Source organism: Rhipicephalus microplus, unplaced genomic scaffold, assembly GCF_043290135.1.
Source record: "Rhipicephalus microplus isolate Deutch F79 unplaced genomic scaffold, USDA_Rmic scaffold_16, whole genome shotgun sequence".
Classification (NCBI taxonomy): Eukaryota; Metazoa; Arthropoda; class Arachnida; order Ixodida; family Ixodidae; genus Rhipicephalus; species Rhipicephalus microplus.
In genome coordinates this window covers 11,057,939-11,083,159 of record NW_027464589.1, presented here as the reverse complement: position 1 = coordinate 11,083,159, position 25,221 = coordinate 11,057,939, and the positions used below count along the sequence as shown (strand labels likewise).

The following is a 25,221-nucleotide window of genomic DNA, read 5'->3' as shown; positions in this document are numbered from 1 at the left end:
AGTTGACGGGTGACGTTTGCTCTATAACGCGGTATGTCTCAGATCTTTGGTAACAAGTTTTGAGGAGTGACCAGGTGCAGTAGCAAGTGCCTGAAGCTACAGCAAGAATAACAGGTGGAAAATTTGAACCTGAGCCGTCCCCAGGTTCACGAGGTTGCTTCTGCCAATGTTCCTCGATAGAAAAGGTGTGAAAAAGCTGGCACCATTCTTCAGCATGTCAGGTAGCTTCGGACGGAGTCGTACTTTCGGACACACCAGGTTTATATAAGAGAATAGTCTACTGTAGTGGAAGGTTCTTCAGCGTATAGAAGAAAGTACAGCGAAACCCCAGTAGTAAGTAGCTTGTACGGCAGTATTGTACACGTAAGTGATGAACTGTAGAACTTGGTCCCAATTTGAAGGATCAGAGCGTCTTACATGACGAGCATATCGCCAAGAGTAGGGTTGAAGCGCTCCTTCATGCCATTCGCCTGAGGGTGGTACGCTGTACTTGTGGGGAGCACAATTCAGCATTCACTGAGTAATGCCTTCAAAGCGTCAGAAAGAAAGGCACGGCCTCTGTCACTTGAGAACTCGAAAGGGGCACCATGACGCAGAATGAAATATCACAACAGAAATGTTCCAACGTCACGGCCTGTAGCACTTGGCAGTGCAGCTGTTTTGGTATAGCTTGTCAGATGGTCTATGACAACAATAATCCAGCGGTTACTTGCTAGAGTTGATGGTAGCGATTCGTAAATGGCAATGCGAATGCGATCAAAAGGTCGACTAGAACAACGAAGAGGTTGTGATGGGTAGACTTTCCCGAGGGGTAAATTTCGTCGTTGGCAATGAGGACACGAGAGAATGAACTTCCGCATGCCACGCCTATAAAATCTAAGTTGAAGCCCAGCGTATGTCTTGAAGAAGCCTGCATAGGCGCACTGTGGGTCAGCGTGGAAAGCTTTGCACATAACAGCTTGAAGATGGCGGGCCTCACAAGGAGCCACCGGTGGCTGTCGAAAGGGTAGTTGCGTTGATAAAGAAGGTCGTCTTTTAGGCAAAAGTTGCTAGCCTGGAGACGGAGAGCACGGGACGGCGATGAAGTGAGAAGATCAGAAAGAATGCTGAGGAGGCCACTGTTCCGGGGATCATTTCGTTGATCCACCATCATGTTGTGTTAGGTTGGTGACTCAAGTGCAGGCTCGAGGGAAGAGAGGCAAACACCACCATCCGATATGGGTGAGCGAGAAATGGCGTTGGCGTCCATGTGCTTACAATGGGACCTGTAAATAACGCAGATGTTATACACCTGACGTTTGAGCACCCAGGGAGCAAGTCGCCCGGAAGGGCCTTTAAGTGTGGATAGCCAACAAAGGACGTGCTGGCCAGTGATGACGTCGAGTGCAGAAACATACAGGTATTGATTGATTGATATGTGGGTTTTATGTCCCGAAACCGCCATATGATTATGAGAGATGCTGTAGTGAAGGGCTCCAGAAATTTTGACCACCTGGGGTTCTTTAACGTGCACCCAAATCTGAGGATATGGGCCTACAACATTTACACCTCCATCGAAAATGCAGCCGCCGCAGCCGTGGTTTGAACCCATGACCTGAGGGTCATCAGCCGAGTACCATAGCCACTAGACCACAGTGGTGGGGCAACACACAGGTAAGGGCGAAATTTTCCAATGGTCCAAATAATGGCTAAACACTTTTTCTCGGTAACATAGTAGTTAGCCTCGGCTTTCGTCAGAGTTCCGCTTTTGTAGGCGACGACATATTCATCAAACCTTTTCTTTTGTTGTGCAAGCACAGCGCTAAGTCCGACACCGCTGCCATCGGTGTGAACCTCCGTGGCAGCGGCAGGATTGTAGTGGTGGAGGGTGTGTGGTGAAGTTAGCAGGTGGCATAATTTGGTGAACGCATCGTCGCAGGCTATTGCACAGGCCAAAAGGTCTTTGTCGCCGCTAAGAAAGTCCGTCAGGGGCGCACATAATCGAAGAAAATTTCGAATAAAGCATCAGAAGTATGATGATAAGGCGACAAAACTTCGAAGTTCTTTGAGGTTTTTGGCTTCAGAAAATTGGCGACTGCTAGAAGCTAGGCGGGGTCTGGAAGTATGCCGTACCACTGTACGACGTGCCCAAGAAGGGTGAGCTGCCAGGCATCAAAACGACACTTCTTGAGGTTGAGTCGAATGCCAGCGTCAGTGAGGTATGTGAGGACGTGCTCAAGATGATTTTAATGAGTGTCGAAATCATCGGAAAAGACAACTACGTCAAAGAGGTAGCATAAACATGTGTTCTGCTTGAGGCCTTCTAAAATAGTGTCCATCATTCTCTCAAAATTGGTTGGAGGATTTAGACTTAGCTGGCCACAGGCGGTTATATTAAGACTTCTGCAGACGCGAACATTCCCCAACCCAGCCGTCATGAATAAAATTAACCCGGTGTAAGGAAAGGACTTAAAGACGCCGAGGAGCATCAAACCAGAACTGAAGAAGACGAGCGGAGAGCAGGTGGCACGAAGGCGACAACAAGAAATGAAGAAGAGAAGAAGGCACGTGCGATTACGAGGCAACTGTGCGCCAATCAGCTGATGACCAGTGATGGCCCATAGAGGTGGCGTGCCACGATTGGGCCACGTGCGACCATTACGTGGCAGTAGGCTTTGTGGCTGGGGACGAGCCGGAGCAGCGGCAGACGGGAGACAGCGGGCCGAAGCGTCGGACGCAGGCGATCCAGGTTCCGGCCAGGGAACGCGGCCGTCCACGCTACTGCCGTCCAACTACCAGCTGGGGCGGCGTTGCCGGCACGAGTACTGCATCTCGGGGCGCGGCCTGGCCTGCTGTTCTCTTCCTTGCCGAGGGCATCGCGGATCTCGGCGAGGCGTCTCCACGGTCAGCCGTTCGACACAGCGATGAACGTGGCCTGGCTAATGGTCACGGTTGCGTCGAGCATCGCGTCTCGGCGCACGCTCTTCGCTGGACGGGCCGGCCATGCCCCGCATGGAGCATTGCGTCTCCGATGCGGGTTGACTGCTCCGTGGCCGCACCCATGCCATCAAGCGCCAGTGTCACCAGAGCGTCGCACTTCGGCAAGGGACGAGCGAGATGTTCTGCCGGGCGAGACGCGGGCGTGTGTACGGAGGACCATGGAGCCGGGCGAGGTTCAGGGTGGCCGAGGATTCAGATGCCAGGGGAGTTGCTGCCTGAATCAAGGATCGCCGAGTGGTGCCGAGCCGTACCGAGCGACGCACCAGCCTCGGAAGTGGGCCGCGAGCTCACGAGGTGCGCACCCGAGGGTACCTGGCTGTGCCCTGGCCAAGGCGACGAACGCCGGTGAGTGAGCTGCCGCACCGCAGCTGTAGCGAGCAGCATTTCAGCACGGCACAGACGGTGCTGTGCTGGCCAGAACCCGCACGTGGAACCGCTACGCCCGGAAGGTGATCAAAAGCTTGGAAACGAGGTCCGAGGTCGCGCTGGTCAAGGCATCTCCGCCACTGCAGCTCGAGAGTTGAGGCCACGAAGGCAGACGAAACGGTGTGCCGCTCGAGAGGACGAGTTCCTGGCAGCGTTCCTGAGCCGGACGTAGGACCCGTACGTGTCGGCCAGGTCGAGCTCCGGTGTGTCTGTTCAAGGTCCAAGGCCGAGACCTGCTGAACGGCTCCTGCCTGGGTGCAGTGGCCGGGAGCAGGTTCGTGGACGAGGCCTACCGGGTGTGGTCGTCGTGAGCCGTGGTCTGGTCCTGGACCTCCGTAGTTGCGACCCTGACTGCTGGGTTGGCCGCGACGTCCGACTCAACGGCGCTGCACACGGTAGCGTATCCGTGCGTCGCCAGCCGTTCCACCCAGGCCATGAAATAAAAAGTTCATGTTAATGCTTTCTCGTCCGCTATCAACAAGCATAGTGACGAACGTCCCGTTAACCATCACAATAAATGGCGGGACAGCCGCGTTCCCTGGCCGGAACCTGGATCCATTCCGCCATTTATTGTGATGGTTAACGGGACGTTCGTCACTATGCTTGTTGATAGCGGACGAGAAAGCATTAACATGAACTTTTTATTTCATGGCCTGGGTGGAACGGCTGGCGACGCACGGATACGCTACCGTGTGCAGCGCCGTTGAGTCGGACGTCGCGGCCAACCCAGCAGTCAGGGTCGCAACTACGGAGGTCCAGGACCAGACCACGGCTCACGACGACCACACCCGGTAGGCCTCGTCCACGAACCTGCTCCCGGCCACTGCACCCAGGCAGGAGCCGTTCAGCAGGTCTCGGCCTTGGACCTTGAACAGACACACCGGAGCTCGACCTGGCCGACACGTACGGGTCCTACGTCCGGCTCAGGAACGCTGCCAGGAACTCGTCCTCTCGAGCGGCACACCGTTTCGTCTGCCTTCGTGGCCTCAACTCTCGAGCTGCAGTGGCGGAGATGCCTTGACCAGCGCGACCTCGGACCTCGTTTCCAAGCTTTTGATCACCTTCCGGGCGTAGCGGTTCCACGTGCGGGTTCTGACCAGCACAGCACCGTCTGTGCCGTGCTGAAATGCTGCTCGCTACAGCTGCGGTGCGGCAGCTCACTCACCGGCGTTCGTCGCCTTGGCCAGGGCACAGCCAGGTATCCTCGGGTGCGTCGCTCGGTACGGCTCGGCACCACTCGGCGATCCTTGATTCAGGCAGCAACTCCCCTGGCATCTGAATCCTCGGCCACCCTGAACCTCGCCCGGCTCCATGGTCCTCCGTACACACGCCCGCGTCTCGCCCGGCAGAACATCTCGCTCGTCCCTTGCCGAAGTGCGACGCTCTGGTGACACTGGCGCTTGATGGCATGGGTGCGGCCACAAAGCAGTCAACCCGCATCGGAGACGCAATGCTCCATGCGGGGCATGGCCGGCCCGTCTAGCGAAGAGCGTGCGCCGAGACGCGATGCTCGACGCAACCGTGACCATTAGCCAGGCCACGTTCATCGCTGTGTCGAACGGCTGACCGTGGAGACGCCTCGCCGAGATCCGCGATGCCCTCGGCAAGGAAGAGAACAGCAGGCCAGGCCGCGCCCCGAGATGCAGTACTCGTGCCGGCAACGCCGCCCCAGCTGGTAGTTGGACGTCAGTAGCGTGGACGGCCGCGTTCCCTGGCCGGAACCTGGATCGCCTGCGTCCGACGCTTCGGCCCGCTGTCTCCCGTCTGCCGCTGCTCCGGCTCGTCCCCAGCCACAAAGCCTACTGCCACGTAATGGTCGCACGTGGCCCAATCGTGGCACGCCACCTCTATGGGCCATCACTGGTCATCAGCTGATTGGCGCACAGTTGCCTCGTAATCGCACGTGCCTTCTTCTCTTCTTCATTTCTTGTTGTCGCCTTCGTGCCACCTGCTCTCCGCTCGTCTTCTTCAGTTCTGGTCTGATGCTCCTCGGCGTCTTTAAGTCCTTTCCTTACACCCGGATTGCGGGGTTTCGAATAATTGTAGCAAGTGTGGGGCTTGCTCATTTTCGAACACATGTTCTTGCACTGCTCGGCAATGGCCATTGCGGCTTCCCACGGGGAACAGTGGTGACAGCGAATGCTGCACAGTGACGTGCTGGCGGACCAACTCATGGCTGTCCAGAAGGCCCGTGTGACGGTAGAGGGGCTTGATCTCTCTGTCCCGACGGGGGAGGAGCCAGCATCAGTCCTGGACTGATCCTCAGGACTTCAATAAGGTTCTCTCTATCATATATCAAAAAGGCTGAAAAGCATAATGGTAAATTTGTATAATCCATTGGGCGTGACAAATGCTGTTTTTGGTCGGTCAGATGCTTTCGTAGAGACGTGCCAGTATCCAGAACGTAAATCCAGTGAAGAGTAGTAGCTCACATCAAGCTATAATAATATTCAAAATTGACATCGCTCAATAGAGGGTATACAAAAGGAATCCAAGAAGTCGAATTTTTCGAAGGCGACCAACCATACTACACAAGCATTTCTAACTCGCAGCTGCAGCTTGCGGGCTCGTCTATTTCAAGTCTGACACACTAAGCACTTTTGAAGTCCATCTTCAGAAGTGCAGTTCAAATACTGCCCTTCACTTATTCAAATAGAAATCCCCACTAATACGTCTATAAAACTAAATTTTTGTCACTGTAAACCGCATTGAAAGAGACATTCCTTAGGCGTTTATGATCGCTGATTCAATATTTTTGTGTAGTAGAAAATGATATCCAGGAAATGAATTCTCAACTTTGTGGAGTCTCCTGTTCACAGTCTCCGAACATAATTTTGAATTTTAGCACTGTTTTTCTGGCTTCTTCTTTTTCTTGTTTCATTTCTTTAAAATTCCTGTTTCTTTATACATCTCTCTTCTTATTTTATGCTGTAGTCACTCTCTCACTTTCTTTTTTTTTTGTTCTTTCTCATTATTTCCTTCTCTGATTCTTTCTCTTCCTCTTCCTTCTTTTCTATTTCTTGCTTTGTTTCACTCTACGTTTTTGCCTCTTATATTCGTTTTTCCTTTTTTACCCTCACTACCCTTTTCTAACCCATTGCTAAACTTAGCTCTGCTATGCCCTGCTAACGTGCGCGCATATGATAGAGAACTTTATTTATTTATTTATTTATTTATTTACTTACATACCCTAACGACCCGGGAGGGCATTACATAGGGGGGATTAGGAAGATTTTCAAGTTGTGTAAGATACATTAAATGTTCAGAAGCATCATTATATAAAGCTTAAATGGAAAAAAAATGGAAAGAAAAGAGTACACACAACAGTGGTGATAAAGATAATAAAAAACATATATATAAACTCTGCAGAAAAAAAGGTACAATAATAAAAATACAATAGGCTCCAGGTAACAAGTGTAGGTGCGAATAACACACACAAAAATTATCAAGTAATTCACACGAACAACACCTCCGCATAACTACAATAATCGATTGCAACTTCTTATAACACTTTAACCGCTTTCAGAAAGGATGATGATTCTGTTAGAGTGGTACATCAGCTGGCAAGGAATTCCAGTTGGTTATTGACAGGGCTAAGGGCGAGTTTTGGTATTTTTTTTTTCTCTGGAAGATGGGATCAACTTTATTAGGGTGATCAACATGGGCTGTGATGGCGGGAGGATATGCTTGCGCGCATACTTGGAGTTGCTGTGGAAGAGTGAGTGAAAATTAGATAGCCTTGCAAGTTTACGGCGCGTGGCAAGGGAGGGCAGATTAAGCGATTTCAGTATGGAACTTTCATACGGTGAGTATGACGACGTTATGAAGCGCGCAGCTTTGCTTTGAATTGATTCAACCAGGTAAGTTAAATTTTCCGTGTGAGGGTGCCATATTATAGAAGCATACTCCAGCGATGGTCTTATCAGGGAAACGTATGCATGCAGTCTGGTTCCTTTGTGGGCAAAGTATAATCGCCTTTTGAGGATGCCAAGTTTTTTTATTGCTTAAGTAGTGATATGTTCAATGTGAGTGGTCCAGTTTAGATTGGCTGTGAAAAATACCCCAAGATATTTAAAGGATTGTACTGAATCAATTCGAATGTCATTTATGGTGTATGACTTATGCAAAGGGATTACAGCAGAACTAAATGCCAAGTGCTTAGTTTTCCCTATATTTATTTCCATCTGCCACGTGTCACACCACTCAGCCAGCCTATAGAGGTCAGATTGTAAAATGGTATTATCGGTAGGTCAAGTTATTTCTTTGTAAATTACACAGTCGTCTGCAAATAGCCGAATTTGCGAACTTATGTTGCATGCTATGTCGTAAATGTATATTAAAAACAAAAGAGGACCAAGAACCGAGCCTTGGGGAGCACCGGATAAAACGCTAGTAGGGTTAGAGATGTAGCTCTTTAGTTTTACAGATTGGAAGCGGTCAGTAAGAAATTCCAGTATTCATTGTGTTGTATTGTTTTCAAGCTTCAGATTGCGAATTTTTAGTTCTAAACGTTTGTAGGGGACCCTATCGAATGCCTTTCTGAAATGAATAAATATGGCATCGACACGACGGTAAGAGTTAAGCGCAGAATGAAGGTCAGTAATTAATTCGAAAAGTTGCGATTGACATGAGAAATTTTGACGAAAACCGTGTTGGTTGTTTAGGAGCAAGTTATTTAAATTAAGATAGGCCATTATATTTGTGAATAGAATATGTTCGAGAAGTTTGCAGCATATGGACGTCAAAGAGATTGGTCTGTAGTTATTGGGCTAAGTATTATCGCCAGATTTGAATATTGGGATTACGTAAGCAGATTTCCAGTCCTCTGGTAAGCAACCGGTATCTAAAGATTGTTGAAAAATTAACGTGAGCAAAGAGGCTGAGAAGTGGCTAGTTAGTTTTAAAAGCTTAGCGCTAATATCATCAGGGCCGGGGTCCACAGCTAAACTGGACTCAGAGCTAAACAATCTATTGCACAAGCTACACCGTGTGCAGTAATTGTGATAGGAGAAAATTGATTCGAGATAGTTAGCTGTGGCAAATTTAGATTGCTATCGAGCAATCTCTTGTTTGTGTGAACTTCGGAAAAAAAAAGGTTAAGTTTTTCAGCACAGCAGGCCAAGCTCAGGGTGTTGCCATCCTCTCCACAGAGTGCTGGCACCGACTCTCTTTTCTTGGGATTTACAGTGCTCCAGAACTTCTTAGGGTCAGTTTTGAACATGTTAGGTAGCGTGTCATTGTAGTACTTATTTTTCGCTTCCGAAATTACAGCTTCTGTTTGTTTGGAAATGTTTTTATAGTTCTGCCAGTCCTCCTACGCATTCGTTCTCGACGCTTTAGTGTATGCTCTTGTTTTTCTATTAAGCCATCTTTTAATGTCTCAAGTGAACCATGGATCATGCGCTCCTTCATTTATTGTAATCACCGGCACACAAAGACGTTCTATTTCTTTTAATTTGTCACGAAATAAGCACCAGTTTTGTTCAGTAGACTGATTGAGCAAGTTACATATAAATTCATCCGAAAAAGACTCTAGCAATAGGTTAAGCTTATCAGTGTCTGCGCATGCGTAGGTAAATATATTTTTTCGGACGTTTGTTTTCTTGGCATGCGGAAGAGGCAGTGAGCAGTGAACTGCCCTATGATCACTTATTTCTTCTAAGATCTCAACTTTAGTGCAGTCGGGATGATTTGTTATTATAAGGTCTGAAATATTGCTGTCACGTGTTGGTTCTTGCACAATCTGTTGTAGATTGTGATAATGGAGAATGCGCAGAAAGTTAAGCTGTTCATGGCAATTAGGATGAGCAGGGACAGATAAAGTGGACCAGTTGATTGAAGGATAGTTAAAGTCACCACCAAGTATTAGAAAACAATTAGGAAACTTGAGGAGAATGGAATCAATGGCTTCCTGAAGAAGCTCAACGAAATCCTGCTGGCAATCAGGGGGTCGGTAACAGGCACCAACGATGCAATGAATGTGATCGAAATATGATGAAACCCAGACAATTTCAAGGGGGTAATCTGAGGGAAGAAGCGATGGCTGGTAGATTTTTTTTATGGCAATAATAATGCCACCACCTCGACAACCCATTCTATCTTTACGAAACAGAAAAAACGATGATCGAAACGAAAGTTCGCTGTTTGTTACGTCCTCGGTCAACCATGATTCTGTACCTACGACTATATCAGCTGACCACATGTACACGAGGGCATTTATTGCATCCAGCTTTTTATAAACGCTGCGAAAATTAAATAAAAGTAGCGAAACCGAGTTTGGCGTGTGGTGACGTGTTTTACAGGGTCATTCAGGAGGGCTTTGTTTATTTGTTGACACCATGACAACGCAATCATTTACCGAGTCGTAACAGAATGTAGAACCATGCATCTGAAGCTTGTTAAAACGCATCGTATATTTTTCATCGCTTTTACGTTGAGCCTTAGCGTAGTCGCGTAACTTCATTCTGGCAAGTTGGACTTTCGGCGAGAAATCTTCCTCAAGCCAGACTTTGGACTTTTGTAGGTCTTTCAACTTTGGGGCGCTAGACAGAGCTTCTAATTTTGATTTGAAGTTCAAAAGCTTCACTATGATAGGGCGGTTAAAGTTGGGTCGGGGTTTTCCTAATCTATGAGCACGTTCCACGTCACCAGCCTCAATTTTCAGATGTGTTGAAAAGAATTTTTTCACTATTCTTTCGGACTCTGCATACCCTTCGTGCTCTTCTTCTGGAAGGCCTTTGATTATAAGGTTATTTCGCCTCATTCGATTGTTCATATCGTCCACGACGTCATCAAGACCTTCGTTGATCTTGCAAACATTTTCTTTTACTTACTGAACAGTGTTGATGACAGTTTCAACGTTTCCTGTCAGGTCCGATACTTTGTGAATGGTGTTTTCTAGGCTTGAGAGGTGGCACTCAATGCTTGTGATCTGCTGTTTGATTTCAGTTAAGCTGGACGTGGTTTCATCATGACACTTTTTTAGCAAGCTGAGAACATCCTCGATCTTAGGACCGGGATTTGCCTCCACGTCGCCAGCACAAAGCAGTAGCAATGCGAGACACATTGACAGCAAGAGATTCGAGGGCCTATGGCTGAGTACACGGATAAGACCTGATCCGGCAGAGATACGGCTGCCGAAGAAACATTTAGACATTCGGCAAGCAACGAACAAATCAATGCGAGCATGATAACTACACACATCAATACCCATGTTCAAAAAGAGGGATCTGCAGGCCTTATAAAATTCAGTAGCAGCTATAACAATGAAAATTCATACCTAAAACGGTAGAAAGCAATGGTTAGACAGTTGCCACTTGTGGCCGTAAATCCCGGTGGTTCGTCGCTTCTCTTCGATTTTATGGGTTTGAAGGCGCTGTCGTCGCTGACATCACGTGGTTTGTCAGTGTCACGGAGATGGCACGGTCACGATCGCTTCGGTCTTCTATCTTCGATAAGCAGCCAGGCGGCAGTCAGCACGAGGCGAACTTTGCAATGCTAAAACGGTAGAAAGAAATGGTTAGACAGTTGCCACTTGTGGCCGCAAATCCCGGTGGTTCGTCGCTTCACTTCGGTTTTATGGGTTTGGAGGCGCTGTCGTTGCTGACATCACGTGGTTGATCAGCGTCACGGAGATGGCACGGTCACGATCGCTTTGGTCTTCTATCTTCAATAAGCACCCAGGCGGCAGTTAGCACGAGGCGAACTTTGCAATGCTAAAACGGTAGAAAGCAATGGTTAGACAGTTGCCACTTGTGGCCACAAATCCTTGTAGCCGCAAATGTATATAGTTAACGAAGCCCTCCCCATTTCACTTAGTTATCATGGTCACTCAGCTGAGACATGTACTTTAGTGAATAGAAAGCCAGTCACAGCTGTATACGCGTATGCATTGGTAACACGCTTACATATATTTTCTGCTGTTGTAGGGTATGATTGAAAATGGCCGTTACTTGATATATCTGCTCCAGAAATTAATGCTGACCCGTTAGTGCTATCTCTTCGTCGTTCGGCTGCCATATGAGCAGAGTAAACATATCAGTTCTCTGTATGTATTCAATTACTTCAAAGGGTCAAGCCTATGATAAATAAACACTATGAAAGAAAAAACAGAATAACCAAGGAGTTGTAACGCTCCCCTTCGAGTCATGAATAAGTAGAATCTTGTCATGCCGACAATTTTTTTTTTTGCTAAAAATTGATTTCTTTCTCTTTTCTTATAGCCCTTTCTTTTTCTCTCCCTTTACTCATTTCCCCCCTCCCCCCTAATGAAGTTATTGCATCCCACAGAGATCAAATCGGTGCATAAGTTCCAACTCATATATATGCCCTTAGGCGTTCATATTGAATGAATGAACAGATTTTATTTCTGGTGAGATACAGAAAAACGAAGCGAAGCTAAAGGCCGTTCAGCCTGACTTGGCTTCGCTAGGCAAAATGATAGAAGTTAAGCAAACAGTGCTACATTGAATAATAATTATAACAATACAAGGAGCAGCATAATAACAGAGCATAGAAATAGCATAAAAGCGAAAATAGGTGACATATAATTACAAAAAAAAGCTGCATAGACACACAGAATCAGATATCGAGGCTCTTTTCATTACATATCCAAAAGACACATACTTACATATTGATACGTTCATATAATACACTCATGTATTCATACATACGATCTGCCCATTCATATGTACTCTAATATCTTAATATCTACTTAATATCTTAATATTGTACTTGATATCTCCCCTTTCGTATCTAATAGCGCCGACTCCGTAGACTTACTCTTTTGAAACCCATACTGTGCTTTATTGATTATCAGGTGCTTAGAAAAAGCATTCAAGTCTGGAGTGTATTATTCCTTCAAAAATTTTGGAGAGTACCGGTTGAACTGATATTGGGCGGTAGTTCGATAATACATTTTTGGCACCCCCTTTATGAATAGGACAAATGCGGGCTATTTTTAGTTCTGAAGGAAAAATACCGGTTTTTAACATAGTGTTCATGATGTATGAAAGAGGGTGTGAAATTAGTGACACTACATGTTTCATCGGGCTGGCTGCTATTTCCTCAACACCTGCACCAACATTGTCACGTATTTTACAGAATAATTTTTCAACTTCACAAGGTGTAACCAGAGTAAGGAAGAGCGAGGGTGATAGACGCTTTCTATCTGCTACAGGCTGATCTGATGACCCACAAGATGAGTCTGTGAAGTCGCCAGCGTTAACAAAATACTCATTCATGGCTGATAGTGCTTTGACATCAGCCTTATCGTCTGCAAATTCAGTGATATTAACATATCCTTTTTTGTTATGTTCAGTTAAGTTGTTTACCTCATTCCACACTTTCCTGGGATAATCGTAGATTTTTTCAAATGTGTATTGATAATATGACATTTTGGCTCGTTTCATGTCAGCATTTAGCTTATTGCGGAACTTTTTGTAGCCTTCAAGGAGTGATAAATCGCGTTATATTACAAACGTGTGGTACATTTTGTTTTTTTTTTGCATTCGGTCATACAGTGCGTTGTTAATCCACGGCTTGCGTATATTCTTCCTCGAAGTCTCTTCTTCCTCGAAAGCGAGGTCGATGTCGGATGCCGGCTTCGGTGGACAGCGTTGCCCAGTTGCTCTGCGTAAATGAACAAATATAGGTGCTGCGAAGACCAAGAGTGCTGCTGCCAAAAAAGCGAAGCAGAAGATGAAGAGTGTAAAGAGAGCGTGTGCTGGTTCAGGATTATATAACAATATTATTTCTACGACAGACGGCAGACCATGTGTTACTGTATGGGCGAACCTTGTGCATATCAACTACTCCTTCCGCAGGTCAATGGTATCCGGGTTGCTCACTGTGCCTTCCGCGAGCGGTTTGAAGTGAAAACTTAGATGCAGCATAGTCAAGTTGCACTGATTGCACTGATTGAACTGTGTCTGAAGGGGCTTTTAATTGCCCACCTTGTGTCTCCAGTGGGTCAAGCTTTCTCTTTTGGTTTAGTTATTTGCATTATATGTGCAATAGCTCAAAGTTGTCCTGCTCGGTTGCACCGAATACAATGGTTGGAGAGGCTTTTATTCACCCACCTTGAATCTAGAGAGTCGTAGTTCTTTAGAGGTAAAGAGGATGTAGTGGTAGGTATTTGTGTTCGAGATTGTGCTGCTCAGATTGCACCAGAGATGGTATTTAGTATTCAGAGAGGTTTAAGCACTCAGGTGGTCTGCCTTTCTCAGACAAACTGTAAGGCAGTTTCGTAAATTTCTGGTTTTCCTTATTATAATAAGCATATCCCACAGAGTGATCTGCACATTTATTGAGCTTGTTTTTTTTTCCTTCCCTCATTACGATGAGTCATTAAGGATTGAAATTACTCCTTACTACTTGCTTTTCCCCACTTGCTCTGCTCCCTCTTCGTCTCTTTTGGAGGGTAACTTTAGTACTAAGAACTCTTCTTGATTTTTGTATAATATTACTTTCAATATAATATTCGATAGGAATGCTCTGATTCGTTTTTTAACTATCTCGTCTAAGGTTTTCATTTGTTTTCCTTTTTAATCATCTCTGTTTCATGCTTGTATATCTTCTGTTTGTAACATCTCTGCAATTTTTCTCTTGCAATTTTAGTAACTGAATATGAGGTGAAATAGTGATCGAAAGTGGATGCCGCTTGCCGGCAGTTGCACCTCTCTTGTTAGGTAATGCTGAATCTTTTTAGGTACTGAGAGAATCGTCCATGTGCTGAGACCAATTACGTTTCCCACTGTCGCAATAGAAAATGGGCTGGTAGGTTGTTTGCAATTTTTACCCATTCGTAGAAGAATACCATGAGATGGGTAAGAGAACGTGCGTTCTATATGACACAATATTTTTCTTAATATTTCTTTTTGATGAGTATTAGTCACTTTGACATCGTATCTACAAATGCATGCTTCTTTAGAAAGTCCATCTGCTATCTCGGTTATCTCTTCAGGAGCTCGAACATATTATGTTAACAATATCTTAATTAGTGATAATATATTCTGTTTGATAGAATAGAAGGCATTTTTGTTGTGAGAATTTTCGTACCCTTTTATGACACCTCTTTAGCTATTTTAGAATTGGGTACGATTTGGAATGCTTCACGTTTTAAAAATTTTCCCTAATGCTTCTGTGACGGCTATTGCTTTGGCTTCGAAGATGCCGGAGAAGTTTAGTATTTGAAATACTTTTGTTTCTAGTATAATGTGATTTTGTCTATGACCACGTAACTTGATCCGCATTTGCCATTTTGTTTGGTCCATCGGCATATATTATATAATAGTAACAGCGTGAATTGGATTTCCGTTACGTTTGATCGGTTTTAGATTCGCATTATGAATTGCCCGTAGGTCGGGAAATCGGGCTGTGCTGTTTTTAGTGAACTGTTGGCCTTTACATCTGAATATCCTTTTATCATACTTTTTTAGGTAAAACTTTTTTTTCATGTTTTTATTATCGAGTAAACTAGTGGAAACTTCACTATGACCTCAGCGCCGTATTTGGTATTGTTCTTTATCATTTATTTATTTTAGTAAAAGGCTGCCCTTGGATGCGTCTTAACTTACTTATTATGTGGCTTTTATTCGAATAACATATTTGTGACGCATAGGTAATCACTCTTTCAATAATTTTGATGTAGGTGTCTTTTAAATATTTTGTTGACATTCCCCAAGTGTTACCTGTGAATTTAGATAATCCTATTATAATTTTTGTCTCTTTTTTCTAAGTTTATTGAATTGAGCTAGAAATTTGGTGTCAAAAGTTACTCCCAATATATTTATTTCGCTAACTTCATTAATATTGTTTCTGCCCCATTAGATTATAGGTAGTCTATTGTGGCACATACATTATTCTGTTTGCAATATTACGCAACTGCACTTATAAAGAAAAAATCTTAGTTTGCTTTTCTCACTTAATTTTGCACTATTTCAAGGGTTCGATTACTCATATTTTCCATTTGTGCCCTGGTCTAGCTGTTGCTACTAATAATGTATCGTCTGAGAAGGCCTGGACTGTTACTCCATATGGCATTGGTGTACTGAATACTTTCTTTACTTAGTATTCCAAAACATCAGGCTCATTGGCGAACCGGGCAGTGTACAAACAGTTAAGAAGAATTCAATGTTTTGTGATGGTAGCTCATATGTTATGCTTCTTCCGTGAAGTGCTTAATCACATTTACAATTTTCAGTTCCATAACTTCACTTAAGATTCCACTTGAATCTACGCTTCCAAAGGCGTTTTTTTATATCTAGGTACATTATGATTGGGTGTTTTAGGTTTGTCTACTTTTGCTTTTTTAATAGTTTTCTTTATTGTGTTTAATGCTTGTATTGCTGATATGACATTGGTAAAGCCGCATTTATTCCGTGGAATAAGCCTGGTAATGTGTTAATAGCGATCAATTCCTTATACAGTAATTTTTAAGTATCATGCCAAATATGAAGTTGATTGCAATTGATCTACTGTTATTTAGATCACTTTATCCTCTGTTTGCTTAGGAATTAGAAATATTTTGACTTTGTCCATGTTTTAGAATAGTATTTATTTCATTGCTGTACTTATTAAAATAAAACATCTTTTTGTGTTTAATATACAGTGTTTATAGAATTGATGTTACAATGTTATGTGGTCCTAGTGCTGTTTTTTCTTCGTCAACCTCTAAAGACGTTACTTATCCGTTCGTCACGAAGTGTTTGCTTTTCCGTCTAGACGTCTTTATTTAAGCTTTCGCTAAATGCTATTGCTACCTACGTATTTGCGTCTATATTCTGTTCATTACATTGTTTCATCATAACATTGTAGCCATAATATTTCTGTTCTATGTCCAACTCTGGATTCCAACATGGCTTGGCTATTCTCTCCAAATTATGGTTTTCGAATATTCCTTTTTTTAGTTTCTGTATTTTTTGGCTTATCTGCTCAATTAGGTTGTTAGCTGGACTGAGCTTCCTGTGTTTGTTTCACTATTTTGTAAAGCCACGTACTTGTCCTTGTGCTTAGAATATTTTGAACTCTCGTAATTTGGTAAGATTTTTTGTCTGTTTAATTTTCTGTTATACACTTTAGGTGTGTGTATCTGTGATCTGATTCACTAGGTACATCTAGGACTTCCCACTCCTCTGTGCGGAAGAATTGATTAAGTTGTCAATGTTATCTAACTCCGGCCATTTTCAGTTTGAAATGTGCTTAGAATATTTTGAACTCTCGTAATTTGGTAAGATTTTTGTCTGTTTAATTTTCTGTTGTACACTTTAGGTGTGTGTATCTGTGATCTGATTCACTAGGTACATCTAAAACTTCCCACTCCTCTGTGCGGAAGAATTGATTAAGTTATCAATGTTATCTAACTCCGGCCATTTTCAGTTTGAAATGTAGGGATGATTTCATCACGTATGTTTAGGTGTTTTGTTGCTTTTTTTGTTGACTTAGAAAACAAATAGAGAACAAATATACATTGTTCATTAGCATTGAACACTATATATTTCTCAATTATTTAGATAGTGCTATCTAGTGCGTCCTCAGGAGAGATGTAGCAGTTTAGAATAGTAATTTTTGTGTAATACCATTTTATTTTAATCATATTGCAATGGGCATGGAACGAGATTGAGTCATGCCATTGCGAGTATGTGCCATTTTGTGAAAAAGAAGAAGACTGGTCAGTGTGCTCGTTCGGTCCGGCTCAACGTCCTGTGCTGCTGCTCCTGTGAACAGACGTTGTAGTCTTTTCCTAATCACGTGACACTTTCTGGTGGAGGTGCTAGGTAGTATTGTATACACTGCAATCAGCAACAAGATCCCGACGCTAGTCGCGACTTGGAAGAACCAGTTGACCCATGGCATAGCAGGCGACAACTAGGCCTAGCACCTGGATTGGGACCGCTTCCACAACTTGACAGAACTATGGCTAGTGTGGGAACGCAAACCCTAGGACATCAGTAGTTTCCTCCATGGTTCTTCAATGCCTCGCGAACCTCGAAGTCGTTCCTTGGTGACCCTTACGAGGACGTCGACGACTGGCTTAACGACTACAATCATTGTGCCAGCATCAACGAGTAGAACGAGCACCGAAAGCTTCGGTATGACTACTTTTACCTCGAAGACTCTGCACGCACTTGGTTCGAAAACCATGAAGCCGCTATGACAACCTGGCCAGAGTTTTGCAACCAGTTGCGGAATACCTTCCGAAGCTCTGACCGAGTGGAGCAAGTGGCACGGCTCCTCCATTCCCGAAATCACCGTCCGTACAAGAGTGCTGCCATGTTCGTAGAGGACATTTCGCGGCTGTTCAGGCGAGCTGACTCCTCAAGGACGGAAAAGAAAAGAGTGTGCCTCCTGATGCGGGGAGTGAAAGAGCAGTTGTTTTCTGGACTAGTGCGCAACACTCCCAGCATTGTAGCGGATTTCCTCCGCGAAGCCATGACGATGGAGGGAATGCTAAGGCAGCGTTCGTATCAGTATGAGCATCCTGGCAGTATTTCATCAGTGTCATCAGCCCTGCCAACACCTGACGTCACGACTATAAGAGTTCCGACAACTAATAAAATACCTTCAAGGTCTCAGCTTGAGTCCACCATCGGCATTCTCATGTTCAGGGTCATTTTGTCTCTGCAACGACATTCTCTGGAAAAAGAACTTCATACTTTATACGACTGAATACCTCCTCATCGTTCCACCATGGCTACGTGCTGACATTTTATCTGCCTGCCACGATGAGCCTTCCTCCGGCCACCTAGGATTCGCACGTACCCTTGCCCGGATTCGGACTCACTACTACTGGCCAAAGCTCACCCAGGATGTCAAGCATTACGTTAAAACGTGTAATTATTGCCAGCGTCGTACAGCCCTACCTGTCAGCCCTGCTGGTTTATTGCAGCCTGTTGCACCACTGTCACAACCGTTTGAACGAATTGGCATAGATTTGCTTGGGCCCTTCCGAAGTCACATGATGGCAACCGCTGGATCGTAATCACTTCTGACCATTAAAAAGTTACTGCAAAACGAAAATCTTACAACCAGGTACCACCAATAAGATTGTGTGTTTTTTCATGAACAACATCGTCATTCGCCATGGAGCGCCAACAGTTCTTATCACTGACCGTGGAGCAGCCTTTACAGCCCAATCGATGCAAGACGTCATGATACTTAGTGGAACAGCTCATCGCAAAACGGCCGCATACCATCCACAAACCAATGGCCTGACGGAGAAATTAAAGAAAGCGCTCTTTGGCATGCCACACATGTACGTCAATTGTGATCACAAAAACGGATGAAAGTTTGCCATACGTAACATTCGCTTACAACACTGCGGATCAAGAGACTGCAGGTTTCACTCCTTTCCGGTTGCTTCATGGCCGAGAAGAAATTACTATGATGGATGCCATGCTGTTGCCTGACATGACTGACATGACTGATATTCCTACTGATGTGAACGACCTTATCCGGCTCGCCGACGTGGCCCGCCAGCTTGCACTCGAGTGGATCCGAAAACAACAAGGCATCGACTCGCAGAGGTACATCTCCCGTCAGCGCCATGTTGTTTACCAACCCGGTGATCTGGTGTGGCTGTGGATCCCCGTTCGCCAAAGAGCCACTCGGAAAAGTTACTTCACCGCTACTTCAGTCGTTATAGAGTACTACAGCGCCTCACAGATGTCAACTACGAAGTCCTTCTTGAAGACACAGCTTGGCAATCTCGATGTTCCCAGCAGGTGGAAATTGTTCATATGTCATGGCTTAAACCACATTACCCCCCGAGCCAACTAACACTGTTTCATCATGAGTCTTAGTGCGTGTATGCGATTACTTTAACTTTTAAGTGGCATTGACCATCAAGGCGGTGTTTTTTTGAAGGGGTAATATCATGGGCATGGAATGAGATTGAGCCATGCCAGTGCGAGTATGTGCCATTTTGTGAAAAAAAAGAAGACTGGTTGTTGTGCTCGTAGTCTAACATTCTGTTCGGCTCGACATACAGTGCTGCTGCTCTTGTGAACAGACGTTGTGGTCCTTCTGTAATCTCGTGACAATATTGAGTCTACCCTGAAATCAAGCTTCTTGTGGAATACCTCGAGGGCAAGGCTGCCATTGTTCCAAAGGTATTCGAGCGAAGACTGGCGTCACTTTTGTTGCACAACCGCATTCTCGTCAAGAAATACTTCTGCCACATCGGGTGAACTACCTCATCGTAGTGCTTTTGGTATTACGTCAAGAGGTTCTGCATGCTCTGCATGACAACCCGATAGCTGGGCAACTTGAAATTTACCGCACGCTAGCGACGATACAGGAAAAATACTACTGGCCACGCCTCATTGCCGGTATCACCCACTACATAAAAAGCTCCCGAGACAACAGGGACAGAAGCCACCACCAACTAGGTCACCTGGACATCTGCAGCCTATTGAGCCACCTCAACAGTGGAGTGAATCACTTAGCACTTGAGGTATATGGGATGTACTCAATCATAGTCGAGGTGTCTTCCCGAGTGCGTTAGCTTTCGGCTCACAGTGAAGGCGAGGCCTGAGAAGGACTTTTTCCAACTGATTGAAGAAAGGAAGGCAGCTGTGCTTAGATATGCGAATTCTTTTCTTAGTCGGGCTATGTCAGGCTTTTGGCGTTGTCCGTGGCGGTGTGTGCGCCGGCCAGTGTTATACCTGCGCTCTCACTTCCTCTCCCATAGAAACAGCTGCAGGCGCGCATGCTTATCGTCACCCCTAGCAACCGGAGCACGTGTTGTGAGAGAGTGCATGAGAGGGAAGGTGGTGTGCTTCACTGCTCTTTATCTCACCACTTGCTCCCACTCCTCCCTGCGCCCCAATCTTCCATTCTCGCGCTTCTCTCTCGACCTTTAGCTGGCTTGGCGTCTCTCAATAACATCCGGAATTGTGTGCTTTATACGCCGTTGTGAAATGGCAATGCCGAGCAGAGAACGCTGGCGCCCCACTCTCCTGTCGCTCGCTCCGCATTGTCGGCCATTCGCTGTCTGGGCACCTCTAAAGGTGATGGCAGAAGTCAGTGAAGGCGAATGCCTGGCGGCAACGATTCCTCTCTCGGCACGAGAATCGCATTACTATGTTCTCACAATTCCCTTCAGGAAGGGGGGCTAATTTCGCAGCAAAAATTGTTCTGAGTCCACAACTTGGGTCACGTGCAGTGCTGTAGTTGTCCGCCGCCATGGCAGGTGTCTGTAACCACTTCGCGCAAAATAACAAAGAAACCTAGTACCAAAGGCACAGTGGGGCTCGGATCTGTGTCCGCTGCGCACCAGCACAGCATTCTACCACTGAGCCGTGCCCGTACTTGGGGACTTGTTTGCAAACTTGCCTTAGGCAGGTTCCATGTCGGGAAAGGAATCGTGTTAATATGAGTAACAAAGTGATTCAGAAAAGCGAAAGAACAACCAGGCGTCACACAATGTGAATAGCTTATCATGTTGGTCGTCGAATGTTGAAACATGTTTCAAAAGCTTGTTCTTGATCCTCTATTAACTGTGGCGCATACCAACTTCAGGCATAGTTTCTCATCCTCGTCAGCCACTACATGAAAAATCGGTACAAGTTCCTTGCAATTGTTTAGCGGATACCACACTTTTCAGAAGAATGACAAAGAATAGCATAGGAAATGCCAGTCTACTACTCTGAAATTATTAATAATGCCGTAGTCCGTACCCATAAGTGTGCTTGCAGCAGTTATTCAGTGAGTCTTCAGAAAAGTCTCTGAAAGGCCGCTGTTCTAGCTCTTCGCTGTGACTACGCTGCGCCTTTGGCTCAAACCTGGCATTTTTTTGTCCACCGCAAAAGCAGTGAAAAACAGTCAAGTCGTTCCACAAAACAAGATGGTCGTTCTTTCTGCCGATAAAGGAAACGTGACAAAAGGGCTTGACCACTCAACATATAACTCTAAGATGGCGGAAATAGTGGAGAACTGCGCAACGTACATCAGGGTTGACAGGGATTCAATCTTGACATTCCAAACAGGCCTGCAAAATACGATCTATGTTGTTTTGGATGTGAAGCTGAGCTCATATTGGTGTGCAGGGTTACCACCCTTACTGTGCATGCGCCTCTCCTCGCTCTCTCGCCTCGCAGCGCAACGCAGGCAGCGTTTGCAATACTGCGCTCCGTCTTCCTGTGTCTTTCTGGCATTCCTAGCCGCTGCGTTTACACTCCGTTGCGCATGCGGGCCCCCTCTGCCTCCTCTTCAAGACTCTACAGATCTTTCCCCTCGCAACGCCGATGCAGGCAGCGCCTGCTTGCGAGGTTCTTGATTGAAAAAAAAAAAACAAAAACAAAAAAAAAACCCCGACTGCTAACACTGCACAACCGTTCACTGGCCACCCCATATATATAGGCAATGGACGAGAGGTAGTCAAGACAGCTGTCGAGAGTCAGCCTGATATGGTATTGGCTTTGAGATCGAGCAGAGTCGCCGCCTGGCAGCAAGTGTCCGAAACGGTGATGTGTGGATTGCTCCTTGCGTCGTCTGCTAGCCATGTCGTGTTTCTATGTGCGCGTACGTCAATCACTTTCTCGAAGTGTGGTGTTTTTGGTTATGTTAGCGGGAATGTAACTGTTTGTACGTGTCTTAAATCACGTACAAAAGCATTTGGTCTTGATCAGTGGCTAATGCATTGCAATAAGATCGGTGAGTGCAACTTTCCAGAGTGCTGTTTATTGTCGTCATACCCTTCATTCACCAGAATAATTTCAGAGTGGGTGTCACTATCTGTTCCAAGCACATCGCAAAGTGCTCTTGGCATCCTGCCAAAAATGAGGACTAATAAATGTTGTGTGAATGCACAAGTTATAGTGACTTAGTTGTAAAAAAAACAGGCTCTAGGCCATGCACTTATGTGCTGTTGGTGGGTGTACAACTACGGTACTTTAGTTTATCGATCTTGCGAAAAGCCTTAGTTGTGTTTATCTGGCCGTGATACTACTACATAGAAATAATATTATCACATAAACTGTCAGACTTTGTTACACGGTACCTAAAATAGAGTTGCCATGCACAAAGGTGTGCTTAGATTTAGAATGCTTTAAAGAGCCCAGTCGTTGATAATTCAGAAGACATGCCCTATATATAATGTCATATAATTTCACTAAAACTTGCATGTTCTTACATTGTTTTAGCATTTGCGTGGCATTGTTAGTGACCGATGGAAAGCAGTGGTAATGTTTTGTCTGAAATTAAAAACATGTTTGTCCCGTTAATCAGGGCTCTGTTGTAGCACCGTCATGCACGTATTCCATCGATGAAAGCTTTCTGCTTAACTCCTATATAGGATTTTTACTGGTGCAAGAACATGTGCGTAGATGTGATAAACGCAGCGTAGCGTAAAGCGCCGTCAACCACTAAGCTTTCCTGACTATACTTATCGACTGTCTCATATTTTATAGTGAACATAATGATTGATTGGTGGTACTGGACAAATCGCACAGATATGCAGGCATTTTTACCATCTTTTTTTCTCTCTTATTTAGAGTATGCAGGTAACGAAGCTGTAAATGAGTAGTTTGGTCACGCTACAACAGTGCGCAGCAGGCCGAACACAAACTACGTACAAACAACACTAGAAAGGCGTAATTTAGTGCAAAACCATGAAGAGCCACCCAGGGCGAGCATTCCTAGAAAGGCAGAATGCGTTTAACTCCGGGTAATATAACCGTTGCATAAGCGTGGTGCACACATTCAGCAGAGAAAGCATAGATATTAACAGTGAACTGTAGGCAACGCATTTTATTCGTCAACAATCGGCTCAGACTGCACGCAAAGACACGCTGTTGCATACGTTTGTATACGTGCTGCCGACGGCCTATCCAAACTTGACTGAGGACGGTGCTACCACCTACAACCCGATATCGCTGCGAATATCTGAGGAGCTTTAATGAGAAGTTCTTGTTGTTACTTGGAAGACGCTCTTTTTCGGGTCTTTTGCGATTTCTTTCATGAGGATAGCTTCCAGGTTTTCCTTAGAGAATTACCGCCACTCCTCTCGAATCATGGTCTTTTTAAGTGTTTCGTAGGGGAGTGATGCAATTTTGCAATTTTGGGTCCCAACCATCTTTTTTGTTAGCTCAGGAACGTGCAATCAAGAATGGCGAAGATAATATACAAAGTTACCAGTTTTACTCTCAAGATTCGAGCACTTGTGTCGGGTAATGCGGTATTGCACTCACAGAATTTGAGGGGGTACTGCAAGAGCAGAGGGCCTGCGTTACTTTCCCTAGAGTGCTCCGTGGGGGAGTTGGGCAGAGTTGTTCGTGGAACATACTCTTTCGCTGATTGCAGAATAAAAGAGACTGCAAACTCTCTGCTACTCAAGTGGAGTTCCCAATCTATGCAACTCTCGTGCCGATAAGGCGTGGGATCTGGCACTCCATCTTTGCTAACGGAGTACAATCGAGCGTTGGCTTGTTACCACTTACGCCGCAAAGCAATCTGACTGTCTCGTAACCAGACGCCACTCAGCGTAGACCTCCCAGATGTAAGGATTACTTTCAGTGATAACAAACGCATGCTTTTATGATCATGAACGTTTAGTTCCTGAAGTGCCAACACCAACACTTTCGAAGCAAGAAAAACCAGCAACATCTAAAGGGTTGTCAAAAGTCAGTTTACGGCACCAACAAATTGCTACTAGAGTAAGGTAAACCTCGGCACATATTGTAAGAAAAAGTTAAAAAACTCACAACGGCGTTTGAACTTGCCACCTACGTATGATGAAGCGGGTACCCTACCTCTACGCCATGTTATTTTTTTTCCTTGTTTTATTGCCTGTTTCCAGACACTATGTACATGAATAATGTCATAAAGGTCGCAAAAACAAGTGGTGGCAGTCCTACTGAAGAGACATTACATTTAAAATTCATTGAGAGCTGTCAGGGGTTCTACTCTCGACAACCACTCAGGAACAGACTCCTTTTTTTTTGTAAGTTCCACAAATTTCGCCATGCACTTTGGAAAGTATTTTCTTACGGGTTGTGCAGCTGAATCACATCGAAATCCTGCCATACGGGCTTGCCATAAACATTGGAGGCCTGTTAACATTAATAAGTCAATTGACAAACCATCCTCATTTTGAATCGGCAGAAATCTGATGCGGTAAGTGTCTAGCGGGAATTCCTTTTTGATTGTCCTCGGCAATACACCCAAAAATACACTCCCTTCAAGCACTGCAAGTAAACGTAGTCAATGGTTTCTGCCTTCTTAAAATTGAGAGTCTGACCCCTGAGGTAGAAAGACACCCCGCTCTTCTAGAAATACGTTTTTGCGCATAATTAAACCCAAAAGTGCCGATAGCATGTATGACGGACCCGGCCGGTAAGCATGGCCTACTTTCGCTGGGAGTGGTACAATTCACAGTTACTTGGACCTGTCTCAGCACTGGTGTCTCAAGAAGGTTGATGTTTTAGCATTCCGCAAGCCTCTCATCGTTTTAATAAGGTGTAGACGTGGTAAGCAAAATTATAAGAATTGCCAGAGATGCGTTTGAATTGTGGTTTTGCCGACCAGTGTTGTTTTTCTCGTACTAGTACACACTGTGGCATTGCAAGTTGGATTGGAGGCCGGATCGTAACGTTTGTAGAATATTTTTTGGCCAGCACTGCTGATAGATCGTGCCAACTTTATTAACGCCCAAGTACAACTCTCAGGCTTGGGCACAAGTGGCTTCACTGCATTGAGCCGATATGACCGAATACCAGTTGATAATTAGAATTTAGTATTGAAAATTGCTTCGTATGACATGTAGTTTTATAATAAAAGGTTGACGTGCCTACAGAGTGCCTAATAATCACCAGACAG

General features: G+C 45.1%; 1 protein-coding gene across 1 annotated transcript in view; it reads left to right on the top strand.

Annotated features, from left to right (window-relative positions):
* LOC119167796 (WD repeat and HMG-box DNA-binding protein 1) overlaps positions 1 to 25,221 on the top strand; it is a 465,682-nt gene that overhangs the window by 100,442 nt on the left and 340,019 nt on the right. The gene's annotated exons all lie outside the window — the stretch shown is intronic.